Consider the following 17,147-nt stretch of genomic DNA (forward strand, 5'->3'; position numbering starts at 1 on the left):
GGGGCTGGTGGCCCTGGGAGAGATTGTAAATGAGACTACTCTCCTGGAGGAGCCACTGAAACTGATGGAGCAAAGAGAAGACTAATCATGAGATTTCAAGGTGGGAGAAGCTGCCTGGTGGCGAGGTGCCCAGAGATCATGTGCAGGCAGAACAAGACTAGTCTTTGACAGCTGACGGTTTGACAGCCCATCAAGAACCAGGGCCATACACCACAAGTGAAAGAAGCCAGGCCATGTGGCTTAAAGGGAGAAGGGGTTTGAGAACGGTGTGATCACATGTGGAGGAGGCAGGAGTTCTGCGTGAAAGAAGGCAGAGGTGTTCTTAAAGGATTTGGGTTTCCTGGCAAATACGGGAGTATGCTGAATGGGTTGGAGAGGGAAGGTAGACGGCTGAGCATGCGTAGAGTGTGTGGCTTTTGTTGGCAGCAGAGACTGCCCTCCCTGCCAGAGTGAGAGAAGACGAGATAAACCAGGCATGAAGGAGCAAGTGCACAAGCAGCTGTAGGTGGGAGGGAGAGGGGCTTCTGGGTTCCCTAACAACATAAGTGAAGGAAGAAAGTTGAAGGAAGAAGGCCAGAAGAGGAGGGGAAGGAGGGCCCTTTTGGAAAGTCCTGGCATAATGTCGGTGGGTAGAGTCCTGTCCAGGTCTGTCCTCTGGTGGGGCTCCAGCTCAGAAGGAAGGAGCCGGCAGACTTGCCTTCTCCAGTCGCTTTTAGCCGTAGCCACAGCTCCTAGTGGGTAGCCGGGTGCTCCCTAGCCACACAAGTGTAGTCACACAGAGAGTGGCTTTTATGAACTACCCTTTCTCCCCCTTTAATTAAGCTGTGGTGATCCCAGGTAGCTACTGGGTAAGGTGGCTGTCTTTGATTTTAAGATCTTGCCTCTGTAACCTTATTGCCCTATGTTCAGGCACAGATTAGTTTTTCTTTCTGAAGGACACCTTCTTGCACTTTAAGGGGCTGAGTGCTGGTGGCTCTGACCCGTGAAGGCATGCCGCTTTTCTACAGAGTGTCCCAGTGAAAAGTCAGGGATCAGCGGAAGGGAGTCTCATGTTTTCACTCTGCGGGTTGTTTCCTTCTAGCTGCTATGCCTCTCATTGCTTCTTGAACACAGTTTGTACTTAGCTTTCTAGAGAACTTGGAATCTGTGTTCTGGTAAATTCTGCATCCTTCACAGTCTGGTTCAACTCTGTGTATTCCTCACTGACTGTGCTCATGGCTTGGTCTTGGTTATTTTGTATTTCTGTTCTCTACCTTTTTCTCTTTCTCCTGTCCTGTCTCTCTACTCCTAAGGCTCAGTGTGGACTAACCACTTGAGGAGCACTGAGATACGTCTCTCCTGTACTCCTGCGTCCCTTTCTGTGGTACTGGATGGCCATGCACATAGCCTTGAGGGGAAGGGTTAGTTGGAGACCTGTCTGATACAGCAAGTATTCTTTATTGGCAAGCATGTTGTCATTAATGATTCAAGAGCGGATGCTAGAAAATCAAGGTGAGTGGAGGGCGAAGCTTTCACACCGGTACAGCAAAGGAGGGCATTTATTTGTTTTAGTCTGGTTCAGTAGTGCATAGCTGTGGAACCCATAATTCAGAGATGGGTGTAGTAGGTGCATCTACAGTTACACTTGACCTACTTGATCTGTAGCGACTTAAATTCCTACAAGGAATACTTCAGAAACAATCCAGAGTGTTGGATAGACGTAGGATTTTTGATCCTTGAGCACCTGTCTCCTGTCTTAAGTTTTTATGATATGACGTCAAGGTTTTACATAACCCCGCCCCCCAGGTCCTGTTGCTTCCTGCCTATTTAGAGTCCTTCAGCATCGGGAATACTGGAGGGCAGTTGCCTGGTTTGGCAGTATGCCAGATCAAGTTACAAAGAAACCTTGGAAAGTTTGGAGATGTTTGCTCCATTGCTCGCTCCTCTGTCTCTAGGAGTCCTGTACAGATGGCTTTTGAGAGCAAGCAACAGAAGTGAAATAATAATAGTAATAATAATAGCAACAACTTGAAAGTAAGTCAGAAAGTGATCTAGGGTACAGACCTTCTTTTTCCTTATTTTTCCCTTTTCTACTTGGCCTCCCTTCCTGGCAATCCTCCTGCCTCTGTCTTTTCGATGCAGAGTACTGAGCTTCACTGACAAGCATTGTAGCACCACGCATAGTGGGTTAGTCTCTTATGGTGACTTTAGTCCACCAGCTCCTAGGGATGCTTCTCTGCCTTGAGCATCTTATGTCCAGAGACTACAAGGGACACACTACTATTTAACATTTCTCTGTAAATAGAAAAAAAATCCACATACCAATTGTACTGTGAGCTTATGTGGCATGTTAAATCAGTCTTCAAGATTAAAAAGCTGTACATGCAAACTTGGTCTTTAAGGTTTGTTTTTGTTTTAAAAGATGTATTTATGTATGTGAGCACACTGTTGCTTTCTTCAGACACAGCAGAAGAAGACATTGGATCCCATTATAGATGGTTACGAGCCACCATGTGGTTGCTGGGAATTGAACTCAGGACCCTTGGAAGAGCAGCCAGTGCTCTTAACCATTGAGCTTTCTCTCCAGCCCTAAAGGTTTTGATTCTTAGCCGGCAACTCAGTTTGATTTTAATATTCTTTGTATGGTTTATCTTGTCTGGTGTTCAAATTTAGTTTACCGCAGGAGGCATTTTAAACAGGTAGCAGTCCTGCCAAGGTTTCCTTTTGACTGGCTTTCCATCAATTTTGTGTGTCCATTTGGGGGGGGGGGGGTCCTGCAAGCCAGGGTTGCCTCCACAGGCTCTCCTAGGTCTCCATCACTTTCCTTGCCTCTTAGGTGCTGTGCTGCGTGCAGAGCGGACACTGGCTTTGCTCTTGCACATGGTTTAGCAAAGTGTTCCTTGTCCTGTGATTCTTCCTGTTTAGAGCCTGAGCGGATCAAGTAGGTCAGACCCCATCCCATGCTCGCCTTCAAGCGATAGCCTCTTCTCCCTTGCCTGCAGTCTGCTGGCCTGGGTTTGAACCTGTACTCCCTCCACACAGCGAAGACTGACAGATGTCACTTTTAACATTTACTCCTCTCTTTTCTTCGTGATAAGTATCTGAGTCTGCAACTGCTTCAATCCACTTCGTTACTAGCTGTTCAGATTTGTGGTAGTTTTGGGCCTTATGTCTGGATTTGACTGTTTTAATATTTAATTAATTCGATGTGATGTGTTTTGCCTGTTGGATCAACTCTATCCCAGTCTGACACTGCCATTCTGGAGCTCTGCCTGGTCCTTCTAGCCGTACAGTATCTGGCATACCCCTCTCCTAGAGTGGATGTGCCTGTCAGTCCAGCTTTGTAGGATGAGATATGACCCATGCCCTCCGCACTGGACAGAGCAGAGCACTGAGATGCAGCTCTTGATATGTCAGAGGCAATAAGGGTTTCTAAAGGGAGGGTTGGAAGACAGGTTTAGGCAGGACTTTGCCAAAGAGGCCCAGTCGTGGGTCCTTTGTTCCACTGACCGTGGTTGTGTTGTTTTCTCTTTCTCGTCCGTCTCCCGGGCACAAAGCCTCTGCAGCTCCGAGTGTTTCCGACCGGCAGCACACAGTCGCATTGTTGTTCATGGGAGTTTCTCCAAGATTTCCACACCAGGACATGGCACGCGCAGATAGTGGTGAAGTGAAGTGGTGAATGATGCTGCAGGCTGTGTCCAGAAGTCGGGTGATGAGGGACGCTCCCGGCCTTTATCTGTCCCATCCCTGGGGAAGAAGGGACTGGTCATCTTCTTTCCTGAAGCCTGATTGAGAGTGTGCTGTTGGTAGTTTCATTCGCACCACCCAGGAGAGTTAAATATTCCCATATCTGGAGCACAGACCTCTGTTCCCATGCAATTGTTCAGGGATGGGTCCCAGACATTAGTGATTTTCATTGATTCCAATGTCAACTGGGATTAAAAATAAAAACAAAAAAACAAAACAAAACAAAACAAAACAAAAAACCAACGTTATTGGAGCTGGACAGATAGCGGTTAAGAGCACTGACTGCTTTTCCAGAGGTCCTGAGTTCAATTCCTAGCAACCACATGGTGGCTCACAACCATCTATTATGGAATCTGATGCCCTCTTCTGGTGTGTCTGAAGACTCACATGGGTAAAATAAATTAATCTTACAAAAAAATTGTAAGGTATCCCAGTTAAGGATTAATTGTGGCTACCAGCTGTCCTCTGCTACAAAGGAAGGAGGAAGAGCCCAGAAACAAACTGAGGGCAGCTGCCTCTGGGAGGGGAGGAGGGGTGGGGGGAGGGGGAAGGGGAGAGGCAGGAGAATGAGGTGGGCTGTTTTAAGTGTGGGCAGGAGGGATGAAATTACGAAACATTCCTGGGACAGTTAGCTGAGAGGTTCCGGCTGGGGCCTTGTTCACAGACTAGATGAATAGCTGGGAGACTCAGGTGTGCTATCTAACACCGGATTTAATGTTAGTTTGGTGGGTGAGGCAGGATGGTGTTAAAGGTATGGTGTGGAGATAGAAGACTGAACTTGAAAGGGCCTGACAACTGCCACTATTTGTCCCACTGGTATTTGAGGGCCTGATGCTGTGTGTTTTTGATTTGGGACGGGCAACAAAACAGACATGGTTCAAGGTCCCTTTAATGCTCTTTGTTAGATTTAAAACTCAAGGTCCAGTTTCCATGCATGACCTTTGTCAGAGAGCAGGGGCTGTGGAGTCGAGGTGCTGAGTCACCCAAATCTTCCTAAAACTACCCCAGTCTGAACAGCTAGTTGCTGAATGAGTTCCAGCAGTTCAAACCGTAGGATCTGCACCGTGAAGAACATGCGAGCGAAGAATGAACGTCCTCACAGTGTGAAGGCACACAGGAAGGAAAATGAAGAAGCCGGAGGTGGCAGGGGACAGGGCCTTCTGCACAGTGCTGAGCTCTGCCCTTGCAATCATATCTTCTTCAGGCTCTGAAAGAGAAGCACAAAATTAAATGACTGGTCTGATTAAAAAAAGAGAGATAGTATAGTTCTCAGGGCAGTTTAATGTAATTTAACGTATAAAATGGTCATCTGTGTTTGACCAACTTCTGAACATTTCAAATTTCTAATATTTTTTGTCCCCCTTGACACAAGGTTTCTATGGAGATAATTCATCATCTGATATTTATTTCATCATTTTCTTGCTGTTTGGGCTGGGCCTGACGGAGGCAGTCCTTGTGCTGTCAACTTCATGATTGGCAGGTGTGCTGGAGGCATGGCTGGAGATTGCCAAGCACAAAGCCCCTTTGCCAGACCCTGAGTCAGCTCAGCTCTCAGGCACACACCAGTCGCTTTTAGCTCCTTATCAGCTCACTTGTCCTGCGTTCTTGGTTCTGAATTTAAATAAAACACAAATCTTACATCTGCTGCTCTTTGTATTTCTTCCCATGTTTTGCCTTCTTAAGTTCCAAAGTAATCTTTGTATATTTGTCCTGTTTTTCCAGAACAGTCACCATGGGTATGGGGACCAGGGCACACAGTTCTGTAGAATTATGTATTCTGCACAAAGAAGGCGGAATTAATTACCTTGACAGTCTGTTAAGAACTTTTATTGATCTCATTTAAGATCTTGCCCAGTGACAGTGTCATCATAGCAAGAGAAAAACCTTTATATGGCTTGTTAGCCCTGCCCACCTGTTGCCGGTTGTATTTGCTGACCATGCTGTTTTTCAAAGGGGCTGGCATTCCCCCCAACTTAACAACGGACCCCTGGTGAGAGTTCTTCTCAGATCTCTGTGCCTCCCCTCCCCAGGGGCATGCTTTGAATGTGAGTGATTGGGATTTGTGGTTCTCCAGTGTGACTGGCCCCATCCAAACTGTGCCCTTGGCTGTTCACCCCCTGTCAGGAGCACTTGCTGCAGAGGCAGACAGTTAGCACAGACTCCTGTGCTGGCTTGGCGTTTCTGTCTGAATCCCCCTTGGATTTAATTGAAGGAAACTCGGAGCAGCCTTTATGTGGAAAGGGAATGAAGGTCCTTTAACACCTGGTGTTAATGTTTTCTTTCTTTAGGCCTGCTTGATTCGGAGTCTAATTAAATTGATTCCTTTCCCATCAAGATAAGACTTAAAAAGCCTTCTTGACTGTGCAGTTTCTCCCAACTTCTTGTGGCAAAGGTGAAGATAGATCGCAGGGCGGTGTCTAAGATGCCCTTTCTCTTAGTCTTATCTGCTTTTTAAATGACTTTCTTATTAAGTATGGAGTAGAAAAATATAGTGATAAGTGTGTTAGATAGTGCCTCAGTAAGCTCAATGGAGCTGCCCCTGGGATTAGGAACCAGAGCTTTGAGGTGCTCCCAAGTCATCCTGTATTCCTGTCACTGCCAGTCACCTCGAGGTTTGGGTGCTTCATGTTCCAGCTCTGACAACCTGCCTTACACTTGCAGTCTGAATCCATGGGCCACTGTTCTTGGGCATTCCTTAATGTGATTTATAGGATGATGTTCTTTATAGTCTTAAAAATAATAACCATTATGTTTATGAGCCAATCCATTGTTAATATCCACATATCTCATAATTTATTTATTACATAAGATGATATCTACCTATAGCATGCATGTATTATTATTCAGCAACCTCTTGCTAGTGATATGTGTGTATGCATGTGAATGCATAACTGTCTAGCTATGTCTGTCTGTCTGTCTCTCTCTCTAATTATACTAACATCTTTCAGTCCAGTGTACCATGAGGCTTACACAGGCTATTTCCGTTCCACAGAATATTAAGGTTGGTTTCTGGTTTGTCATTCTCCAAGCACAAGAGTAAACTCTCTTCATAGCCAGAGCCTGGAATCTGCATTGTACCCTGCTTGAAAAAGGTTAGCTCATGTTGCTGGTGGCCACTTCCTACGTGATGTTTGTGTTTTTGTGGGGTGACCCAATATGGTACCCCACTCTCTGAATGCATCAGACTGTGGGTTCGTGGTGGCCACATTGAGCTCTGACTGAGTTTCCGGCTCAGGGGCATTCAGTAATTCTCTGTTGGACTGGGGAGTCATCTCTCCTAGTTCTTAACTGAGATGGGATGAAATGTAGTAGCTAAGCCCTAGAAAGAGTCCAGCTTTACCTCCTGCAGCATTCATTTGATGGTGCAGGGCGTGTCTGAGCCACACAGATCTGCTCCTTCCTCCAGTTGCTTCCTGCCTGTGGGAAGCCTTATCTTGGCTCTCAGCGTCTCACATGATTCCCGGAGGTATCTGCCATGCATGGCTTTCTCCTCCGTTCAAAGGTCCCCAGGAATGCCCCGCAGCATGTGCTGCATGCACGCCGTGCGCCATGACTCAGTTCCTCAACTTCACGCTCGGATTCCTTCTGCCTTTTTTGTTTGTTTGTTTGTTTGTTGTTGTTGTTTTGAAGTTTTTGCCCCAGCACACACTCTGAAGTTTCTGGCAGCCCCACTGCATTTTTCTTCTTATTTTGTCCTTTAGTTTGATGACTATATTTGATATCACACTCCCAGATCATTGAATTTCAGCCTCTGAATCCATCCTTTCACCTCACATGGTTTGGGCCAGAAAGCTTTTACGAACAGTCTAGACCCAGGAAGGACAATGGCCCCTGGGGCAAAAGGGTAGGTGTCATAACAGTGTGAACCTCTGAGAAATATAAACTGATATAATATAATAATAAAATATAATAATATATAGATTATTTTAAGTTGCTTCAGCAATCCTAGTTAACGCTTCTATTTAACTTCCTAGATAACAACCTATTTAACTCTTCTGTCAGGTAGTGGCAAAGGAGGGTGTGTGGGGGATCCCTAAGTCCAGCACTGGGTGAAAAAGAGGCTCTTCCCTTCCTGACCTGGAGGTGGGATAACAAGGCTGACACAGAGGTTTGCATGCTCTTGAATGTCTGTTTCACACTGGTCTATGAGGCACGTGTGTTATGGAGCTCCATCCTTTGGCCCCACCACCATCATCTTCATCAGAGCAGCTGTGACAAGGTCCAAGCAGTCTCTTCACTGTTGGCGGTCACTCACAGGAAGGAGGGCTGCAGGGAAATGGTGCTTGCTCTCCGCCTGAGATTTTGATAGCTCCATCCTGCACCTCCCTGCTGTCTGTCTACAGCTCTGTCCTGATGGCCCTTGGTAGTCTCTGGAGGTGCTAGAGTGCAGTAGGAAGGGTGGAAGTTAATGAAGTGCGGTGGGTGCCCTCTCTCTGCAGCTATTGGGAGGTCATCATCCATCATAGGGTGATGTTGTGGGCTCACTCATGTTCCTGTAAGTAACACTTCATCTGTACTTTGTGACTAATAAACTCATTGGTTCTCCAAAGTGGACTATGTTGGACTAGTACTTTGTGCTTTGTGCCCTATAAGCAGAGGCTAGACCTCAGTTTACAGTTCCCCAGAGAAAGAGTTCCCATATGCCTTCTTGTTTTGTTCCGTATGGCAGTTTGTGTTCCAGCGGGTACTTCAGTTTCTGTTGCGTGTTGCAGGGAAAGACAGTAAGAAAGATCCTGCTCTCAACTTTTCTTTTTAAGTATAGGATTTTAGAAAGCATTGACAGAGAGAGAGAGAGAGAGAGAGAGAGAGAGAGAGAGAGAGAGAGAGAGAGAGAGAGAGAGAAAAGAGAAAGGAATGTTACAGGAATTGGCTCATTTGGTTGTTATCTAAGGAATAACCCACTGTGTAACCTGGGAAAACTGGAGAGTCTGTGGTGTGACTCATCCTGGAGTCAAGGCACAGTAGTTGGCTGTCCTGGTGCAAGTCCATCCTAGGTCTGAAACTCTCAGGCACCCAGATGACCCAGTTCCAGAGAAATCGTGTGTAGCAGCTACAGGGTCTAGAGATAACTGACATCTTGATACTTGTCAGATAGCGGCTACTGAGTTAACTACTTCGCAAACAGCAAATTCCTGGCAGGTAGTGTCCATGGTTTTTACAGGTGCTCCAGCAGAAGCACAAAAAGGTAAATTCATCTCCAGTTAGATAGGTTGAGAGTTGCAGAGCCTGACTTGTGGGCCGTCTCTGTGACTCTGGGTCTACAATTCTATTATTATACCACAAAAGCAACCTTTGGTAGTAGCTTTGGGGGTAAACCCTTGTAAAATAGTTGTCACAGGAGACTGGTGCTCAATGAACAGCTTCCTTAGAGAAGGCTGGCTGATGGGGAGACAGGAGCTGAGACATTGCACCTAGCATTTGAGGTTCCAGGGACCAGTTGTTGAAGGGAAGATGTTTATTATCCCATTTGCTCTCGTTGCAGTAGTTGTGGGAGTGACCAGGACAGTCCTGCTTTGGTTTGTAATGTAGCGTTGGCTATTAATTAGGTCTGCCTTGCTCAAGCATTCTTGAGACTGACTGTTCTATCCTAGAATCACAAATGACCTTACCTCAGCTGCCCTGCATACCTGGGAGGACTAAGACCATCATGGTGTTGGAGGGCAGGGTAGCTGCCTAATGTCTTCATCAGAAGATGAAATCAGTGTCTGCCACTCTTCTAACTCAAGTTCCCTGTGGTTCTGTGCTCCAAGATCCCGGTTTAATAATGACACGAGGAAGGAGGAAGCAGAGGAAAGCCTCCTGACTGGATGGTTTTGGGGAATTCACACTGGCTTTGCCAAGTGTAACCAGATTGTAGCTCTTAGCTCCTCACAGGTACTCTGGCCTTCGCTTCCCTCACAGGGAAGGGAGGTTTTGAGCTGGGTTGTCCTTAAGGGCTATTTAAATGCCTGAATTCTGTGAATTTACATAGCTCACAAAACCAAATCAAACCTGACAAGATCACTGAGGTGTTTTTTAAAAGGCACAGACGTTAATGAAGCCCCAGTAGTTTTATTAGAGGGATTCATTGCATCATTATCTGGTATTCACACAGTAAGTACAGGGGCTGTCTTCTTGGCAGAGGCAGCCAGGGAGGGCTGGAAACGGTGGGGGCTGCTAGGATTAGCATCTGGCCAGCCTGGCTCCTTTCCTGCCTTTATTCACTGCTCTTAGCTGCTCTAATTGCCCTTCACTTGCCAGTTGAGACCTGCCCTTCTTCCCCAGGGCAAACCCCAACATTGGGATCATGAGCTCTCCCTGCATTAACCCGATTTCTCTCTTGTCTCAGTTCCTGTCTTTAGGACTTGAGCACTTGAGGAGCCCATTAAGCATGTGAACCCTGATATATCCTTGTTTCTTCCTCCACCACAGGAATAGAGTTTTAAGTTCCCAGCTCAATGAGTAGCCAGGCTGCTTGTCCGAATTTCTGAGCTCTGGGTGAATGTTTGGACATCCATTATATAGGAATCATAGGCATTTTTGTTAGATAGTAAAAATTTCCTCAGTGGAATACACACACACACACACACACACACACACACATACACACACACACGTACACACACACGCACGCCATACACACCTTCCTCCCCACCCCCTTCTTCTTTAGTAATTTTTAATACTCCTGTAATTATTTAGGTTCTATATAGAGTAGAGAGCGCTACATTGTCCACGGGTTGATTCCAGGCCAGGCTGGGTAGTTCAGTTGGTAGAGTGCTTACCCAGCATGTAGCACGTCCTGGGTGGTCTCCAATGGCACATGTATTAGATCCATGCACAGTGGTGCCAGCCTGTAATCTCAGCATCTGGGAAATAGAGAAAGGAGATCAGAAATGCAAGGTCATCCTCAGCTTCAGAGTACTGAGCTCTCTCCCAGCCTGGGATGCATGAAAGCTTATCTTAAAAAAAACACACACACAAGAGGCTGGAGAGATGGCTCAGAGTTGAGAGCATTGACTGCTCTTCCAGAGGCCCTGAGTTAAATTCCCCTCAACCACATGGTGGCTCACAACCATCTATGATGAGATCTGATGCCCTTTTCTCACATGCAGGCAGAACACTGTGTATGTAATAAATAAGTATTTAGAAAAAAAACAAACAAAAAATCAAGGCAGATGGAACCCTAAATACAAAAATACCCACCCCCCCAATCCCAAACCCAAACCAGGTTGAATCCGGCATCTTTTCTCATATATTCTCTGTCATCCTGACAAGAGTAGCTCCCTTCAGCAACCACAGATCTTTGGGGCCTGTATTCGGAGAAACTAAAGGAGAATGAAAGGACTGAGCAGCCATCAAAAATCAGGGCCGTTCGGAACATAATTGTGGTATGTGTGGGAGCGTTGGAGTTACTTTCAAGACCCGAGGTGTGTCTTGCTTTGGGGAGTCCGACAGAGAAAGCACCCCGTTAAGGTGCGAGGTCACTGGACAGCTAAGAGATGGAACCAGGTTTGAGCTCAGGGAGTTGGCACTGACAGCCAGCATTGTAAGCTGGGTTTCTGAGGTGACCCCTCAGCTCTCAGAGTCCAGCTCTCGTCTGGCAAGCAGTGATCCATGCACCTACACTGATGAGGCCATAATAGCTTTAATTCTATTTAATGCTTAGTTAACAGTTTTGGGTCTTATCATCCCCAAATCAATCATATTTTAGGACTTGGAAAATGCCTGCAGCCTCTTTCTTGTTATCATCCCTATTAATTTCGTGGCTCATCTATATTTATCAAAGAAGCTTTCCCTGATCTGTTGGTTGATTTTCTTAAAGTTACTTCTTTAAAATGTATTTTTATTATTTTTAATTACATATATAGGTGTGTCTCTGGAGTATGGGTTTGTGCCCATGGATGCCTTTGTATCCCCTGGAGCTACACTCAGGCTGTGAGGAGGGATGTGGGTGCTGGGAACTGTATCTCTGTAAGAACTGTAGGCATTTGCACTCTGAAGTGCTGACTGCCGAGCCAACCTTCCCTCCTTGAAGTAACTTTACCCAAGACAAACAAGATGGGATATTTATCACTTTCTTACCCAATAAGAATTGGCTCCGTTTAGTTTTTAGTCCTTTACTCATGTAATTGTCTTACAAGTTAATAGTTAAAAAGAATCCTTTAAATTGAAAATGGAGTTTATATTTGCTTAGAAATTAGTATTTTGACTATATGATAGCACTCCCCTCAAGCACATGTGAGGGTGTGTGTGTGTGTGTGTGTGTGTGTGTGTGTGTGTGTGTGTATGCAGGAGATCATGTAATAGAATATATATGGAAGTTAGAGAGCAGCCATGGGTTTGGGTCTTTGTGTTTCTTGTTTGAGAGAGAATTTCTCTGTCGCTCACCTCTCCACATGCCAAGCTAAGCTAGCTGGACTGGGAGCTTCCAGGGATTTTCTCGTCTCTTCCTTCTGTTTTCCCTAAAACGGCTGGAATTACAGATGTATGCCACCTCGCCTGACTTTATGCCAGACTGGGTATTTTGTGCTTTACCTCCTGATTCTCTCCCCAGACCTGTCTTTAGTCTTCTAACAAAACAAGTCAAATAATGTTGAGCTCTGCTATAGCTGGTAGTAATTCGTGGTAGTTTCATTTCATACAGTATGTGTAAGTACTGTACTTTGCAACAGGATGGAGCATGTGCTTTTTGGCAAGTTCCCAGACTTGAGAACAAACTGAAATCACCGTGTAGGCTAAGTTCAACTGACTACAAGTCTTCGAGTTTAAGGCCTGATGCTTCATCACTCTACTCAAGCAGCGCAAGGTACAACAGGATTTCTGACCTCTCTTCTTGATAGAGTCAGTCCACGTGAACCGGACGTGGTATTTGTGACTGTTAAAGCATTACCACAGAGGATCTCCCACAGTGTCTATGTTGATAGTGATGATGATGACTGATTTTGAGACAGGGCTCTGAATGAAGAGTAGGTCAGCTTGGAACCTACTGTGTACCTCAGGATGGCCTCACGATCTTACCTTCTTAGCCACGAGCTGTCACTCCTTTTCTTGTTTATTTATTTATTGTTCATCAAGCAGTAGGATTAGGCTGTGTTATGTTGCTAGCGACACAGTCAAAATATAGGTGTGGTCTTAGATACTGGTTTAGACAAAGATCTGTAAAAGATATTTCTGAGATACTTAGGAATTTGATTATGACCTGGATATGAAAATAGACTGAACTGGAAAGGTTGAGTTGGTAGCTGAAGAAGGTGGCATCCCTGGTGTTTGTGATAGGATCTATGCTTACAAAATCTATACTTGTCTATGTACATGGTTGACAGTGTCAAGAGTCTGAGCTCTGAAGGTGTGGGCATATTTGACTGTACATAAGAATTGTTTACTTTCTTATTCATGTTCATCTTTGTTTTCTAATTTCTTAAGCATGTGGTCACTGCTACGGAAATAAAAATTACTTAAAAGCAAGCCCAATTTTTACTGGGAATTGTCATTATACTCACAATGGTCTCTTCACCTTAACTAGACCTTAATATCGGCTTCTTATTTTTCTCAAGAGATTTTTTTCACCAACTGACACACTGCATACCCTGCTGTTTTGGTTGTGTACCGCTGCCACTGGAATATGCATTGGTGAAGACTGGAGTTTTATTTTGGTCTATTTCCCCCGGCATCTCTAATGCTCTCAAGCCTGCAGTCCACACTCAATAAATCTTCATCACCAAGTACCTGATGAGTAAAAATCAATGTGCGTGTATGTTGAGTTCTCTGAGGGAACTGAGGGTTTCAGTCAAGTTTAGGAATATTGTATTAAACGGTATTTTAAAACTAAACCATAAAAGTTCTTGGTTTAAATAAAGTTTATTTCTGTAAAGTCACTTCTGTAGGAAAGTTTCTAGAATTGGGTGGTCACCACAAAGGTCTGTAAACAGTTTAGTACATGCTCCTCTGGCATGTATAAAGGTTATCTTCATAAGCAGAGGTGAGGAAGTGGCCGCGGAGATGGGCCCTGGGCTTGTTGGGGAGTTTGTCTCACAGCGTTCGTTCGTTCGTTCGTAGCTTTTGACTTCCTTGCTGTGATTGGCCAGACACTCAGTGGCTTGGTCCATGGAACACTTGTAAGTGAGATCAAGGTAGGTCAGTATGGACGGAGGCTGTTTGGGGCCTAACTTGAACACTGTAGTAGAGAAGTGATCTGATTTAGCATCTTCTTTCCTAAACGTTCAGCTGTGCTTAGGGGGCTCCACACCTGCCTCTGAGTCTGTGGCTTAAGATCTGCCTGAGTCCATTACTTATTCACATTAAGTCATTCATCTCCCACCTTCCTTCTCTTCCCTACCTTCCTCTCCCCTACCTTCACCCTCTGCCTCTCCCCCACCCCCTTTCTTAATTCAGCCAGGCTCAAGAGAAGGAGAGCACAGAGGGCTGGATGCACATAGCATTTTCTTTCTAATATGCCATTTCACAGGAAGCGAATGTCTTGTTCCTGTATTTCTTCCCACACACCAGTGCCCTTTCCTGGGTACTGTAAAGCAGTGGTGTGGGACTTGCCTGGGAGGGAATTTGGATACGGGTCCTTGGCAACCTTTATTCCCTTCAAGCTATACATTCTTAAGAGCAAGGGTAAACACTCCTGCTCTGCCTGGCTTTGTGCAGCCTGGGAGCCAAGAGGGGGTTTTACGCTTGAAGTAGATTTGATGATCAGAACCTCGGTTAGTGAAATTTTATCTCCTCCAAAGAAGCAATGCATTCTTCTTTCCGTTCAACAGTGTGTTAAAGAGAAAGTGATTAGGATCCCTGTTAAAATGAGAGCAACAACTTTATTCACGATCATTTCGATGGATGTTAGTTGGGCCAGAGATACTGGGCTCAACTCCAAATATAATACTAGCAGATGGGGGTGGATTGCCAAGGAGGTTGGGGCAGAGGGTCATTGGATTGAAAATTACTAAGTGGAGACGTAGAGGTGGACAGACTGCTGCATACCTGGCCTAATAAGGTTCTTGCTGACTTGCTGAAGGTAGCCAGGCGATGTGCTGTCTGAGGGATGTCAGGGAAGTGAGGACTTTGATCAGCTATCAAGAGAAGGTGGGTTCCCCCCACCCTCTAATTTAACAAGATCCTTGTTAAACTAGACTCCATGCTAAAGATGCAGAGTCCGAGGTTAAAGAGGAGGGTCCTGAGTCACCTGACTAAAATTTGTTCAAGGAGAACATTTGCGCAGGGGTTTTAGAAGGGAATCCTGCCCTGTTATTATATTTTGAGCTTTGTCATTTAAAACTTGTGAAATTAAAAAATACATACTGTAAAAATTTGTTCTCCATCTTATTAAAGAACCTACTTGCTATCTTGGATATTGCACAACGTTGCTGGTTAAGCTTTGGAGACCTGGCACAGTTTACTGCTATAGGGTTTCAGGACTGCTGCAGTCCGTCTGAACAGTGCTGCAGTGAGCAGGAGGTATAAGGTTAAGTGTGGCTCTTGTGCATATTGTGCTGAGAATGTGGGCTTTAGGAAACCGCACTTGACTTCCTTACTTAGCCTTGTAAAATCCCAGCTTCCTGAACATTTGCAGCTACCCTGTAAATACAGTGGTCTGTGCCTGCCTCTTCCCTTCTCCCTTCCTGTGAACCCAGAGTCTTCTATGCCTTTGATGTGTAGGCCTTCTCTGACCAGTTCTGTTTGGTAGAAGACTCCGTCCACTCCCTGCCATAGCTTCTGAGCTGCATAGTTGTGAACTGTTTTACAGAAACCTTGGCAAGAGGACAAGGCTCTTTACTGTTTGTCTGTCCTTAACTTCCCACCCACTGGAGTCCAGGAGGGGACAACGTACAGTATATACATACATACATACATACATTTATTTCAGAAATATGTTCTCTTAATCAACTCACTTTCAGCCAACTTAAAGTCTGTATTCACTTTGGAACAGTTATACATCCTTCTGAAAGCACGTAATACCTGGCCCATGAGTATATTAGTCCTTGAGGTCTACTTCTGTATCCGTTGCGTCACTCCCAGAGCAGAGTATTTGCTCAAATATATTCTGAGTTAATGGGTAATTGATACATCATCAAAAATTTCAGCTGAAAAATCAAAACTCTGAATCCTCAAGAACCTCAGTGTAGTCCCAGTAGAAAGCTTTCTGTTTGATTAAAATGCCAAATAAACTCACTTTTATTGTATTCATAAATATTAAGTGTCCAACATTCCCTGTGATGTACTGACACAGTACATTGAAGAATGGGCTTCCTTTTCTCAAGGAGCTAATGTGTTTTTAAGACATGATGGAGTGTTGTTTAATAAACAGTTTTTCATTTTTAGACATTGTTGAAAGATATCTAGTATGGTGTTAAAAACCTTTCAGATTTTCTTAATCAACTACATGCTGTTTAACTTTATGTAAATTCACAGTATTTAATGTTAATGCTGAAAAATAGGTTATTTACTTTTTATTTATGAAACTGCTAAGTAAAGCATTGAAAGCAAATGAGGGAACAAACCAGGCCTTTATGTATTATTTCGAGTGTCGGATCTTTGAGAAAACTGCCTGGGAACTCGGAAGGCCATTTAACGAGACATTTGGGGAGTCAAGGTTTACTGTGTACCAGAGCACACAGTATTTGTTGTCTTTGTGTGGTTATTAACGGCACCTTTTAATCTTAAGACTCTAATCACTCTTACATGCTGATGGTTTTGACTTGCTGTCTCATTTTATATAATTGTTAACTTTGTGGGAATTGAAGTTGGGCGTTGTGTACGGCTTTGAGAACGACACTAAGTTCTGCCGGCTGAATTCTGTAGAAAAGACTCCTTGGATGAGTGAATCTGAGATGTCTGACTCAGGCGACTTCCGTTCCGGTTAATAGGGATTTCTGAGTGTGCTTGCTGAGAGAGCTCATTAACAGGATGCTGCTTCGCCTTGCTCTAGTTCTGGGTGCTTTGTCAGTGGTAGTGTTCTACCCCTGTGGGTCTATGTGTGTACCCCATGCTTAGTTGTTACATGGTACCATCCATTCTGTTGCCTGCACAAGATTACCCTAAAGATGGGAGAGACGCACGTGGACCTCAGTAGTGTGACTGCTGGAGAGGGCCAGCTGCGCAGGTGCTCCGGGCCTTGTGGAAGGCAGCATGGTAGCCTCGTCACGTAGGCAGGTGCCAGTGGGCAGGGCTGAATGGAAACCCTCCTGTCCGGCTGTTGTGATTTGCTTGGATCTTATGAAGTAGTTGCTAAAGGCCTAGTTTGAGTACCTTCCCACATGCTGGCTTCTTTGTCCACTAAAAGCTTTCATTTTCTAAATACCTAGAACAATTTATAGATGAGATATTGAGTAACAGAGATTAAGAACCTTGTGTAAAATGATGACACCAGATCTTGGTATTAATGTTTATAACCCAGGTAGTTTGAGTACCAGAGTCTCCCCTCTGTCATGGTATTACCTGTT

At 44.9% G+C, this 17,147-nt stretch overlaps 1 protein-coding gene and 1 long non-coding RNA gene across 3 annotated transcripts in view; both read left to right on the plus strand.

Moving 5' to 3' along the window:
* Adgra3 (adhesion G protein-coupled receptor A3) overlaps positions 1 to 17,147 on the plus strand; it is a 94,958-nt gene that overhangs the window by 4,673 nt on the left and 73,138 nt on the right.
* On the plus strand, positions 452 to 5,364 carry LOC148001375 (uncharacterized). The gene is made up of 2 exons (XR_015637057.1): positions 452 to 625; positions 3,537 to 5,364. It is a non-coding gene; the product is annotated as an uncharacterized LOC148001375 (long non-coding RNA).

The sequence above is a fragment of the Rattus norvegicus genome, chromosome 14 (assembly GCF_021556685.1).
Source record: "Rattus norvegicus strain SHRSP/BbbUtx chromosome 14, alternate assembly SHRSP_T2T, whole genome shotgun sequence".
Lineage (NCBI taxonomy): Eukaryota > Metazoa > Chordata > Mammalia > Rodentia > Muridae > Rattus > Rattus norvegicus.